This window comes from Haemaphysalis longicornis, unplaced genomic scaffold, assembly GCF_048455015.1.
Source record: "Haemaphysalis longicornis isolate Haplotype H1 unplaced genomic scaffold, Haemaphysalis longicornis Haplotype H1 scaffold_6, whole genome shotgun sequence".
In the NCBI taxonomy this organism is placed as follows: Eukaryota; Metazoa; Arthropoda; class Arachnida; order Ixodida; family Ixodidae; genus Haemaphysalis; species Haemaphysalis longicornis.
Window position 1 is genome coordinate 166,386,081 of NW_027526407.1, and position 14,807 is coordinate 166,400,887.

Consider the following 14,807-nt stretch of genomic DNA (forward strand, 5'->3'; position numbering starts at 1 on the left):
GACCAATATCGGGATATTGTACTGTAGCAGCTTATAGGTATTGTGCATGCAAACGATCATGCATGCAAGCTTCTCGGCTTTGGGGTAGTGTATGGAGCGCTGCTATTGAAACGAGTACTCCAGCAAAAACGTGAATATTGCCAGCTGATTCTTTTCTGTTGCGAGCAGAGTACACTGATAGTCCCCGGTGGAGGCTACCACCTTCCTTGGGAGCCGATATAAAAAGGTACATTCAACCAAGGCTTCCTTACGCTCTTAACTAAAGAACTGCCTCAAAAGTACCCACGGTGACACACAAATAAAATCACTGCTGCTTTTGGCGGTGCTCTTCGCAAAACATTTTTTCTGTTGGGGAACTTCTTGACGAAGCATGGCTGTAATTTTAGAGCCGTCGCAGTAAATAGGTGTGATAACCTGCTTGCTGCCAACTTTTTGAAATACGTCAATGAGCTTTGAATGTGCCGCACTCACAGAAAACGCGTAGTCAACTGTATTCCTGCTTTACTCCTGCAAGAAATAGTTTTTTATCTTTAGTTGTAGCAGACGCACTCCTGGCTTTATTTGCTGCCCCTTGCGCCCTTACGCACACACACACACACACACGCACACACACGCACATGCGCCAACGCACACACGCGAACATGCGAACACGCACACAAGCCAACACGCACACGCACGCGTTCGCACACACACAAACACACACACATATACACGCACACACGCACGCGCGCACGCGCACACAAGCATGCGCGCACGAAAGCACGCACACGCACACGAACACGCTCACGCACGCACACACACACACGCACACGCACAGGCACACGCACGCACACACACGAGCACGCACGCGCGCACACAGGCGCGCACACGCGCACACACGCACGCGTAAGCGCACGCGTAAGCACACGCACGCGCGCACACGCGCACAAGAGCACACACGCACACGCACACGCACGCACGCGTGCACACACCCACACCTGCGGGCGCACCCACACAAGCATGCACGCACGCACGTTCACGCTCGCTTGCGTGAACACATTTGCCCACACACAGACTCACGCACGCGTGCCCGCACACACGCACGCACGCGCACGCACGCACACGTTGTGTGCGTATTTTTTGTCAATTATGAGGCTCGGCTCTGATTTCAGACGCTGCAGAGCTCGTGCGAGCGTACTGAGTTGGTTCCCTGCCATGCCCTGGCCTCAACAATATTGTGGCCAAAAAGCATTACAATCAATATAAGTCATAATGTCTAGTCGTTGTGCACATAATTGGGCCTGTTTTTTGCGTATTGACCTTTTTATTTTCTTCGTCCTGGGAGCTTTTATTTTATCAGTGGGCTGTTTTACCGGCCCCACAATTGGCGCAGTTTACAAGAAGATGTAACTGCGAGTGCGCAACACAGCCCAGATCTTGCCCTGATGCTAATCACGATTAAGGTATAAAAGGGCTTTATACCCTGTGCTTTTCATTAGGCTCAGCACTGCTAGGTCACCTGTGCCGAGATTTAGCGTGGTGTGCTCATATGCAATATCCATTCTTTATGAATGCAACGCTAAAAAAGAAAGCAGTACAATGCCGTAATTGAAGCAACTGAAATAAAGCCAAAGATATGTGGGTTGGACTAAAAAGGCAATTATATAAATACATGGCCTACGTTTTCTCTTTCCTTGATTTAAGCATGCCATTGATAACATTCGCCAAAACCTATTTACACCGTTGCAGTGCGGATCTTGCTCTCAAGGCTTTGCTCTGTTTTGGGGCTTTTGGATATTAACCGTATAGCCACCAACCTTGACCTTTGCTCGTATCATGATTCTCTACCAATATCGCTAATGGCGAGTCCGACTCGTCCGACGGACGTTTTTGGTCCTTCTGCCGCAAAGACGTATCGCGGTCTTCAATAGCTTTGCTTGACATTTTGAACCATAGATGGCGGTAGTTGTCTCTGAACAACGGAATTTCGTGCAATTCGTGCGTCCTTGAGGTCTGGCAAAATACGTTTTATAACGGCAATTTGATAAAAAAAATGCCGGAAGTGGCGATGCTCCAAGAAAAATAGCATATAAAACTATAAAGAAACAGTAAATTTAAAGAGGAATAGTAACTTCCTATGACGTTGATTCATTTCAGCATGATTTATTTACTCTAACTGAATGGTGCGAAAAAATGGTTGATGAAAATAAACAGAAAAACTAAGCATGTGCAATTTTCTTCTATGGCAAGATCACAAACTTATAATTACTTAATCAATATAGCCAAAATTGAATCGGTTTCATCCTTCAAATATCTTGGAGTTACATTCACCTCCGATTTAAACTGGGCCCTTCAAATAGAAAAAATCACATCAAAGGCGTGTAAAAAGCTTGGCCTGCTCAAGCGTCGCCTCTATCTGGCTAACTCAGAGGCAAGGCTTCACGCGTGTAATACCCTTATCCGCTCTTCACTAGAATACGCGCGAATAATCTGGCATCCTCATCAAATGTGTCTAACTAACACGCTTGAATTCGTACAGAACAAGGCCGCGCACTTCATTCTATCATCGTACTCAAGATACCGGAGTGTATCTGCCTCGAAGGAGGAACTTAATCTCCCCCCTCTCACCCAACGCAGGCAGTGTTCAAGATTACCTTTTTTCCACATCCTGTACCATCATCTAACACCATTCGCTCGTAAATGTATCCTCCCGGCACCATATACGTCCGCAAGCATCGACCACGCTCAAAACGTCAGCCCAATTTTTGCACTAACAAACAAATATAAGAACTCACCCCTTGTACTGGCAGTCAAAGAATTTAATTCTTTACCTAGTAGCCTAGTGAAGGGCGAAGACGAAGCGCAAAGGCGAAGCCCCAAGTGCAGCACTGAGTCGAGAAATTTTTAACGGTGTTTTTGTCGCCGACCCCTACACCACACTGCCATAGTTGTAACGAGACCCAACAAAAGCAGTATACGGGCGTACCAGGAGTTCTTTGTCGGCACCATACTATTGGTGGGAGTGGACCTTAAGTATATTCGTTGTTTTGAGACATTTATGCTTCAGTTGCTTGATTTGAGGAATGAATTTGAGTTTGTGGTCAAACACAAACCTAAACACTTGTGCTCCTTGTTCACACGAAGCGACACGCCATTCAGAGTAATGTGTGCGTCCAAATGAGTACCGCGCTTCCTGGAGAACACATCGCAAGAGCTTTTTGCCAAGTTCAGTGAAAACCATTCTTGTCTGCCCAGCCTGCCAGTTTCCTGACGCCAGCTAGGCTTGGTGTTCGCTGATTGATATATTACATGACATAAAGGATGTCTGGGCGTGTTCTACATGCATGGAATAAGAGATTGTAGGTGGAAATGCCTTCCTAAGAGAGTTCATCCTATTAATGAAAAGACTGCAGCTCAACACTCCACCTTGTGGCACGCCATGTTCTTGCATGTGAACCTTTGAGAGTGCACTACCGACTCTCACGCGAAAGGTTCTTTCCGACAAGTAACTATTAATAGTATTTAAAATGTGTTCCGAGGCAACGAATGAATTGATGCCACTAAGTGCGCCTCAACACCATGCGGTCTCATAGGCATTATTTACTTCAAAAAATACCGTAAGACAGAACTGTTTGTGAACGAAGGCGTCCTTTATATATGATTCCAACGCAACCAGTTGATCGTTGGTGGATCTCTCAGCCCTGATGCCAGCCTGGCAGCTCTCAAAACGACGATTGTACTCTTTGTAGTACACGAGTATCCTGTTGATCATCTTTTTGAGAAGGTTGCACAGATAGCTGGTCATGTCAATGGGTCGATAGGTAGCGGGAGAGCAAGGGTCCTTCTCTTCCTTCAGGAAAGCCACCACAATGGCCTCCCTCCAAGATCTTGGACGCTGCCCCGAAAGCCATAATTTGTTGTATAGGTTTAGGTGTCTCAAGAGTGTATGGGTGTAGGTGTTGTATCATAATATATGTAATCTTATCTGCGCCTGGAGCTGAAGGTTTCTACGTGCTCATGGCCGTCCTCAACTCATAGAGTGTGAATTCAGAGTTGTAAGAAGTTTTTGATTTGTCGTTGTCATGTGAGGGCTTTTTCTATGCAGATGTTTTGTGGTGCATGAAAGTGTCAGTGTAATGTTCTGAGCTTAAAACGTGTTGCAAGTGTTGTGCGAGCGAGTCAGCTCTGTCTTTGATTGTATCCTCTGTTATGCTGACGAGAGGTAGGCGGTGTGTTTGTTATCCCTTGAGTTTTCGAATTCGTGTTCAGACTTTCCGTGTCTGTGTAGGATTTTACTGATGTTATGCAGGAAAGACAACTGTCTCTTTTGGCCTCACGGCGCAGACGTTTTCCTACCGCCTTGGCCAGTTTGAACAACAAAATGTTACCCGACGTGGGGTGCCGACGAAGGATACCCCACGCGTTGCTATGGGTCTCTCGTGCTCCCCTTCAGTTCCTATTCCACCACGGCATCATCTGGTTGCGTGGGGCACCAGAGGCCTGGGGAGTGGACTTTACAGCGGCGTCGAGAATGTGCGCCTTGAGGAGTTGGGTTGCTTCTTCACTGTGTAGGTGTCTAATGGATGTGTGGTGTAGTTTAGATGTCTCTGTAAGGCTATTCCAGTTTTGGGAAGATTGACTGCATGGGCCTTTACGTATATATCTTAGGAGGGGGGAAGTGGTCACTACCATACGGGGTATTTGCCCACGCCCCACTCGAGAAAAGGAAAGAGAACTGCGGAGCCAATAGCCAAGTCAAGATATCAGTATGTGTTGCCCTAAGTTATGGCATGTAGGCTGTTGATTGTTAAAAAGGCATTCTGCAGAGGGTGTTAGAAACCTCTCTATCAGGCGACCCCGGGCATCCGTATGAGGAGAGCCCCAAAGAGTATTGTGGGCATTAAGGTCGCCTGTGAGGATGTGTGGATCGGTCAACCAGCGCTCGAAGTCAGAGCACGAAAGTGCAACATCAGGAGGAATGCACATGGAGCAAACCGTTATCAACCTATTGAATATTATTGTTGGAATTGCTACAGCCTCAAGGACAGTGTTGATGGTGGTAGGGTGGCATGTAAGAACTCTCGGGCGATTATGGCCACACCACCCGCATAGTGTGTCCAGCCAGTCCTACCCTTTTTAATACAATATAGCTATTTAGGAAATCTGTGTGATTAGAATATAAATGTTTTTCCTGTACACACATCACACTTGGCTGATTAGCATACAGAATCTCGTACTCGTCATCACGATTATTCAGCAGGCCTCTGCAGTTCAATTGAAAAAAATTGTTCCTGGGTGGCGTGCGAACTAAACTTTTAAAGAAGGGCGATGACCCCGCGCCGGCGCCGGTGCCCGCGGAGGCCGCAGACGCGACCGCGGAGACGCCAGCGCCATCTCTCGCCCCCGCCGCGGATCCTCCCGCGGCGAAGATCGAGGAGGTGGCGCCGCTCGTCGGCACCCCAGCAAAGAAAGAACTGAAACTAAAGCGTGGCAAACTGTTCTCATGGCGACGCAGTGAAACATCCCCCTCGTGAGGGGCACGATCAAATGCAGAGCATTTCCGGGGGCGCACGACGTTAAGTAGTTTGCGTTACGTTATTGTTGTTGCACTTGTGGCAACTGCTGACGAGAGAGCGCTCGTCAGCAGTAATTTGAATGAGTCAACTATATAAGGCGTGTTCGTAGCGTCCCATTCTGTGTCGGCTTTGTGGCGCAGTCGTTCCGCCCGCAGGGTCGAGGGATCGAAACCAGGCGCCGGATAGTATTTTTTTTATATAGTGTAGGGGGAGGGGTCCGGACAACGATGGTGCGGACTACGACGGGACAACGCGGGTGACACCGTGAGAGACTGAAATGCTCTGCATTTAAAACATTTCTCTTCCCATTAATAAATGTTCAGAGCTACTGGAGTGTGACTATTTATGTAAGGTATTTAGGGGCTTGGACTCTTGGAAGGGGTTTTTTGACCTTCTCTACTGACCTGGACGTCGCAGCCCGTTCCTTTCGTTGCAATGAAAGCCGGAAGGTCTCGACGTCCATGTCTTCATCTGGTGGCAAGGGGGTGCCGAGCGGACTGTACCCCCGAACTTGGCACCCTTTAAGGTGCACTTTGTTCGAACCGCGACCGCCGAGGGCGTCAGGAGCGTCCCGAGTGGCACAGGCGGTGCGGCGGGGGTGGGAACTGTTGCGGGTGCCTCCGTCTCCATCTCCTCCGTGCCCTTGCGTGTGCTTTGGGCCGGTGAAGAGGAAGCAGCGGAGGCCGCGGCATCCCCAACAGATGTAGTTGCCACTACAGCCGCTGGTGGCTCAGCGAATGGCGCTGTGGCGGGAAGGGCCGCAGAAAGCCACCCGAGGGGGGATGAGGCGGGGCCAGGTCCGACACGTGGTACTGGCTCCCCGCCGAAACACGACGCCGCTCCGCCCCCCGGCGAGATGCGTTGGCGTACCTCCTCAGGGGGAAAGAGGCGAAGCTTTTTCGCGCCTCCGGGAAGGTGATGTTTTCAGTGGCCTTAACTTTTATGATCGACTTCTCCTTCTTAAACTTTTCGCATTTTCGAGAGAAGGCGGGGTGGGGTCTCTGGCAGTTGGCGCAGGTGAGGGTTCGTGAGGGACAATTGTCAGATAGATGATCATGCTCGGCACACTTTGCGCAGGTCAGACGGCCACGGCAGGAGTTGGTTTTCTGCCCGAACCGCTGGCACTTACAGCAGCGGCGCGGGGTTGGAATATAGGGCCGGACATTACAGTGTACAAAACCTGCGTTTACATACTCTGGGAGTGTGAACCGGTCGAACGTCAGAATAGTGTGCTTGGTCGAGACTACTTTGACATACCTCCTCATAATTAGGCGCCTCACAGCTGCCACGCCCTGATTTCTCAGGCCCTGTCTCATTCATGAGGTCTAGTTCAGAAATGACACCATGAGTACTGTTCAAGCTTCGGTGGGGTGTCACCCTGATTTCAAGATTAGCTAATCGAGTTTGTTCCAAAAGGATCTTGGCATGTTGGTGGTTGTGCACTTCAAACAGAATTTCTCTAGTTCTTTGTTTTCGGGCTTACATTTGTCACCAATGTTGCCTTCCAGAAATTTTGATACTAGCAACAGGAACACGGACTGTGATGCAAGAGGCTTTTCTTGTTGAGTGGCTTCCAAAACCAAAAAACGGGTGTACTTATCGGGCTTTAGAAAATTGAGGCCTGAGAGTGGCCGAAATGAACCTTCGGTGCGGCCCCTTTTCATGGTTACTGCACTTTGCTTAACCCTTTTCATGGACCGATCATGTTTGGGGGGTTTTATTATTTACCATATGGCATGTAAAAGACTCAGGGGACGCGGGTAATTTCTTCGAAAGCCTTACCCTGATAGCTGAAGTGGTGCCGGAGCTCCCTTCCTGGTAAACAGACAGGAAGCCCATCCGCCGAAGCTTGACCTGGGCTCCGACGTCCACCATTTGAGGTGTCTGCCCTTCACCTTAAAACACATCGTCACGGTTGATCACAACTTATGTATGGGGACTCGGGCTCCACGGTGTTTCTAATACCGTCACCAAGATTCCTCAAGGGGCCCCGTGCGGGGTGAAATCAGACCAGACCCTCATAGTTGAAAAAATACCCCCAAAAATGTCTGCGTGCGTGCACGCGCATGCGTGTGTGCGTGTGTTTGCGTGTACGCGTGCGTACGCGTGTGTGTGGACAAATGTGTGCACACACGCACTCGCGCGCGCGCGCGTGCACGCGTTGCAAGTGTGTGCGTTTGCGGGTGTGCGTGTGCACGTGTGCGCGCCTGTGCGCTCGCCAGCGCGCTCGCTTCTGTGTGTGTGTGCTCCCGCGCGCGTGCGTGTGTGTGTATGTGCGTGCGCGCGTGCGTGCAGGCACTCGTGCGTCTGTGTGTGTGTGGGTGTGTGTTTGTTTTGTGTGTGCGCGCGCGGGCATGTGTTTGTATCGGCGTGTGTTCATGTGCGTGTGTGCGCGTGCGCGCGTGCGTGTGTGTGTGTGTGCTTGTGCATGTGTGTGTGTGTAAGGGGGCAAGTGCAACAAATAAAGCCAGGAGTGCTTGTGTTACAATAAGAGATGAAAAGCTATCTCTTGCAGGAAAAAAGTGTGAATACAGTTGACTACGCGTTTTCTGTGAGTGCGGCACATTCAAAGCTCAGTTACGTATGTTAAGAGGTTGGCAGCACTGAGGTTCTCCCACCGATTTACTGCGACGGCTCTAAAATTACAGCCATTCCCCGTTCAGAAGTTTCAAACCAGAAATTACGTTTTCCGAAGAGCACCGCCGTAAGCAGCTGTCATTTTATTTGAGTGTCACCGTTAGTGCTTTCGAGACGGCTGTGTACTTTTAGTGCGTAAACAAGGCTTGCTCGAATGAGCCTTTTTATACCGGCTGCCCAAGGAAGGTGGTAGCCTCCAACGGGGGCTATCAGTGTACTGTGTTCGCAAAAGAAAAGAACAAGCTGGCAATATTCACGTTTTGCTGCAGCACACTTTCGAATAGCCGTGGTCCATGCAATACGCCAAAGCTGGGAAGCTTGCGCGAATGACCGTTTGCAGGCACAATACCTATAAGCTGCTCGAGTACAATATCCCGAGAGAGGCCACCTCACCTAAGTATAAGCTTTATTCCTTTCAAGCAGCAGTCACATTGAAAGTATTCTACTGATAATGTCACTCAACCTTTTCAGACTATTTATTTCACTTGTTAATAGCTTTTGATTCAGTTTTGTACTTTGACAAAAGATGATCTTCCCTGCTCAGCATTGATTTATTACTTCAGGCACCTCCAAGCAAACAGCAGCCAACGCGGCGTTTTAACATTGGCATAATGAATGGGGAAACACATTTGTTCTCCAGCTAGAGCCGCAGCATTGACACGAGCATTGGCAGCTTGTTCCATCCCACGGTTATTAGAACAGTTAGCTTCGAGCTGCAACAGAAACTAGAAACTTGTGAAGAAAAAGATACAAAAAACTCAGCGAGCCTTCTCTGCACAGTACTAAAACTCCTGTTTGATTGCTGCAATAACCTCTCTGAGGAAGCTTGAATATATGCTCTATAAAATACATTATACTAATTTTGGTTGAATATACCTTGTCGATACTTCGTTATTTGTATGATTATAAATATTGTCTTACACAGCTCCTCTGGGTCAGAATTTTATAACCCACGTCGTGAACTGGCGTGAGGAGCTGCGATTTCACGGCTTTCTATGATGCAAGGAACTTACTAAAAATACAGCACTAATGAGGTTAGACAGTGCGATATTCCTCACATAGCGGGCATTCAATTGCGTTCGAGGCAATTTTTCTCGGCACCAAGTTTATAAAATGCAATTTTTTACACGTTTAATCCGCATACCTTAGCAGTGCACTAAATAGCGCCTTCATGTTTAGGGAGAACTAATTGCATGCCACGTTTGCCCATCTTGTGCACAGGCCGCGAGTGGACTGGGTCGTCTGTTATATATTCCAGATTTACTGCCTCTGGGGCTGCATTATATGAAGTTTGGCCCTCTGGAGTTGACAGCTTTACGGCAGTGTATCATACATTTCCGTTTAGCTAAATTAGCAATATGCGGAAGCTCACTGCACAATTGTTGAGTACGCAAACAACGTAATAACAAGATCGTCATGCAAGACACACAAAAACGAACTGATTTTGGGGGAGCATTCGTGCTGCTACCAATGGGTCATCACGCCAAAAGGAAGGTACATTATATCTAGCAGCTCCGCAAAATTAAGTATGGTGACACGCTGTTTTAACAGCGCCCTTGTTTGTCACTACTTCCGTCCTCGTCCCTGCGCTGTTTTAGTGTGCATTTTGCTGAGAACAACGCCCATCATGGTCCATTCGTGGCCTGTGTGCAGCATGGGCGAACCTGGCATGCATTTATGTTTCATTACCAACAACCCGCTCTCTGCTTCCCTGTAAACTGTGGGTGGCTGACATGTCAAATAACGACAATTGTAAACATCTTCAAATTGGATTACGTGTCCGAGTGAGGCGCACGATATGCAGTTTAATGCGGCTGGTGGCATGTGGCAGGGGCCTTGGTTGCTCCCGCTGCCCCCGATGAATCGCCTGCTTGGCGGCACACCAAGCCCACAAAAGCGGCGGGGTTCATAAACGGTTGAAAAATTCTGGTATACAGCCAGGGTGTCTACCAAAGTGACAGGTAAAAATTTCTCAAGTTTTATTTCATTTTCGCTCAGTGCTTTAGCAAATTTCTATGAGCGACATGAGTTCATTATGCTAAGAATCAAAATAATATTTGAGGGGGACAAATATTATGTAATTGTTAAGAGAATTTAATTAGTTAAATGTATATATGAAAGTTATTGTATTTACGCGATTGTAACGCGTTTTTTTTTGCAAGCTGCAATCAACCATCGCGTTACAGTCGAATACCAAAAATGAGGTTGCCTAAAATGTGAAATTAGGCAAACTATTATCATCAACGGCTAGTTTTGAGCATTTCATGATCTATTCTGGCAACATGTACCAGTGTCCTTCTGATCCACTGGAAGCCAAGACTGGCTTTTCCGTTTTATTGATATTTTTTCGGTGGTGGGTGAAGGCGGGTGCAGCGTTTTCACTTTCTGTTTGCGCCGTACTTCGTAGAGGCATACGTGACTTTCGTTGCCCCAAGTGTTTTCTCTTCCGCTTCTATTGTGATGACAAAGTGTTGCACTCCGTATAACCCTATTATCGGAAGATGTAATATTTAAAAAGCTTGTAAAATCAGTAGTTAAACAGCTTCCCAAAGAGTCAAAGCATTGATCATCTGTGGATGGCAGCTCCTGCGTGAAAACTGTATTAAGTGCGAACGCGGCCAAAAAGGTTTTACTAGGCCTCGCTACAGCCTCCACGCCAAATTACAGGAGCGGATTGATTATTTCGTCACCAAACAGAGCAACCGCCTTATGGCGGTCAGTGTTGAACTGGTAGGGCTCAAAACAAGCGGCATTGCTGAGCACAAGGGCGGGATTTTAATTCTCGAGTACGGCGGCCGCTTTTCTTATGGAGGCGAAAAGCGAAAACGGGCGGGTGTGCGAGATTTGAGAGCACGCAAAAAAATTCAGGTGGTTAAACTTGATCCAAAGCCCCCACCCCCCCTGCCGCCCTTACTAAGGCGCGGCTAACCACCAGCGTTGTGCCGGCGCGTTATACCCACCGATCAATCAATCAATCAATTTAAAACAAACGATATAGCTCGAAAGACAGGCTTTCTGCGAAGTAAAAGTGTTATAGTTTCGGGTTGAGTGCCAGTATTTGGAAAATAAATGTTCTTTTGTGCGCTTCCGCTGGCCCTACGTGAGTACTTTGGCGGCTGTTCTTTTTTGGCACGACAAAAAGAGTTATTTTAATGGTTTCATTTTTTCTGTCTGTATAAGATGAATGGTCGCCCCTTCGCATTGCAAGCATGGTCGCGTTAAAATCGGGTAAACACGGTACGTGGTCGTCTTCAGCTATATTACATAAGGGCACACTGCAAAAAAAAAAAAATCAAGCATTATCTTCAGTGCGCGTTTTTAGCTGATCTTGATAGTAAGAGGAAGACGATAAGCAACATCGAAAACAAAACTTTTTCTCTGCCCCATCGTCAATGAGAACGAATATTTGGAGGTGCTAAATATGATTAAGGACTGTTCCGGGTACACTTGCCTCAAATACTGGCCGCAAATGAACTGGACACTATATACTGTACAGTATAAACACAATCAAAGTAATTTGTACATAGGGGTGTTGCGGGTAAATCATTAAAGAGGGCTGCCTTGCTGCCTTAACATTTACGTAAAGTACACCACGCAATATCGCAAGCCAGCAGTGATTGCCCACCCGTACCTTTGATGCATTTGTTTTGCCAGGGCCATGATCAACGCTCTACCCCTCGACTTTTCAAGAGGCTCTGATAAAAGTCCCGTGCTTACATTACACCGTCAGATTGATAGGTGTTGGTGTTTGACCAGCTTAATTTTAAGCTGCACATGGACTATGAGGTGTACTGTTGTGGAGGCAATAACATTACTTTGACCACCTGGGAACCTTTACAATAGTTAATGTCTGGGCCCAAAGTGTTTTCGCTTTTCCCCTTCATGAGGCGTTGTGCTCATCGCCATTGAGCCATGGCTGCCGGTGGGTTACGCTGCCTGTGTCTCAAGCTTGCAAGTACAGCAAATGCTGCTTAGGTGAAAATTCCTATCCTGTGATGTTCCTGTAGTGCAAAGAAAGAAACTCCGGGTTGGCTCTGATTTAGATTGTTTTGGTACAAATGGTTTTTCTTCACATCCTTCACACAACACATAGACACATATATGTGGATGCTGATATATGTTGATACCGAGGCGGTCGATGCTTCCTTAAAATTACCAGCCCATCAATGTGCGCGTAACTTCACTGGCCCGAAAGTATTAAATCGTGAATGTTTATGATTACAGAAAACAAACTGGAGATCGTGAGTAACAAGCTCTTGTTTCATTTTAGAACAGAACCCGGTGTGTATATTTTTTCTGGTCACCTTTAAATGCACTAAAGACATTTTAAATTGAAGAAAAACAATATCTTTTAATTGAGAATCAATACACAAATGTTGCGAATAAAGCATAACGCTTTGCTTTCCTACTAGAAAAATACATGTGGTTAGAGGGAAATAATTCTCGTTTATATGAGCGTGCCAGCACAACCAAGCCCTTGTGCATAATGTGACCACTGTGCTTACAACGTCTTGAGCAGCCACAGTATACAGTTAAAAGAGTAAAATAAAAAATAAAAATGTCCTACTGCAGGTGCCACAAGCAGGGCACATTGGTGGCTTACACGGGACAGAGACAAAGATAAAGAGCTGGGTGTGCATGAACGAAAAAAATAGACCAAGAAAAAACTTTACCAGAGAGCTCAATTCACAATTCAACTTCAAAAGTGACGTCGGGATCATGCGGGCCTACTCAGCAGTCCCTTCCGATTGTTTTTATTTTGTTTAAGTCATTTCAAAACGCCTGAGTAACTGACGACTGATGAGGATCGCAATTAAACTAGGTGCATGGATAGGGACAAAAATTGTCAGGACTAAGCACTCACAGAAAAGGTCAGCCAGTGCAGTCATTTTTTCTTCTATTAGGCACAGGCAGTTCAGGTTATTTAGCTCACATTCATTGGGAGCGTGCAGGATATGCAGCTAGAGCTCCCTCCTATATGAACACCATCATCACACCTGCGCAACATCCATGACGCAATGCATAATGCTAAGTGTTATGGTAATACAGAAGGGTTCATAGGTACAGACGGGTTATCGGTGCGGATATGAAAGCATTCGTCATATGCTCCTTTCAGGTACCGCCGGTGCAGCTATACAGCGCTGATGCGGTGTGGCCACAGCTCCAGTGTTCCTGTTACTTCTTGCGGCACCGATGCTGCACCTGCAAGAGCATGCGCTTCCTAACGTGGCTAGCAATATGACATAACAGCTGCCCAGCCGCAATCAGACGTTGAAGGACGCAACCCACAAAGCCTGCTTTTTAAAACCTTTGCCTCACATGCCAAAAATACGATGATAAAAGAATTCACTTACATCACAAAGTAAGGGCATAATTCAGACTAATTTAAATGTGTTAAACAAAAAGAGGGTCCTTACAATAAAATGGCTACATATTGTTTTTGTTCTTCCTGTGTAATTCCAGAATAAACCACTCCCACAAGTTGCGTGGGCATGCATTCGTTTTGTAAAGACCCTACCACACCCAAATGTCCTCTTAGACGCCCAGGTTAATTTCTGAGTTCATAAACGGGTCGCATAAATGCCGTAGGTACCTGTATTGCCTTTCACCTCGCAACACAGACCACCTCCTAAATCTCTAACCACCTTTAAGTGAAAAGTTTTGCGAAAAAGCTTACATGACCCTAAACATTGTGATCTCTCAAAGTTAGAAGCTCCCAGTACACAACACATTCAGAAAAGCACACTCACTCAATTATTGTTTAGTGTTATAAATACAGCAATATTAATTGACCTAACGACATAACTGATGAATGGTGCTTAAAACAAATGTTTTAAAAAATGGCTTAAAGGCATCAAGAGCTGCGACGGAACAGTAAATAGCATTTACAGAAATGTAAAATGCATGTTCCTTTAAAAAGCAGAAACCGTTTCGAAAAAACACAGATCCCAAAAAAGCATTAGGAAGAATTTTCAGCTAATACCCAGACGAAAAAAGGTTAAAACGCTCTTATTACCAAGCTCATTTTTTCGCCTCTTGCCATGTTCCCTTTTTTTTCTCAAGGGAAGTTTTACTTCGATAAGTTGAGCAGCCGCCATTTTATGTTGCCTTGAGTGGCACAGCTATCAAAGTAAAACGGAATTGTTGTGAAAACGCACAGCCGCATCTGTAAACATAGCTCGTGCAATAAGAACGCGCATACGCTGCAGAACACTCGATTCCTCACGATTCCATCAAGAACACACGCAATGATTTTAAACTTCCTAACGCCATCCGCTGCGCCTACCCCCTGCCCGTTCGTTAAGCAACGCCAAACATTTCCCGAAAAAGAGGCGTAAATAAATCGCAGTTAGTTTTTTCTAACCACACCGTGAGACAGAAGCGCAAACGGCAAAGGATGCCTTAACACATTTCTGGCAACGAACCTTATTCGCGCAAGAAAAGGCCCTGCCAAAATGAACTTATTCAACTTTCTCCAGGCACAGGAAAACGTCGTCATTCTTCGATTGCTCCCAGCTGTACTTCACCTTATCGTTGCCGTCAAGTATTTGCCTAGTAGCAAGCCCGCTGTTATACACGGAGTGCGTATGCATTTTAGGACTGCATTATACACAG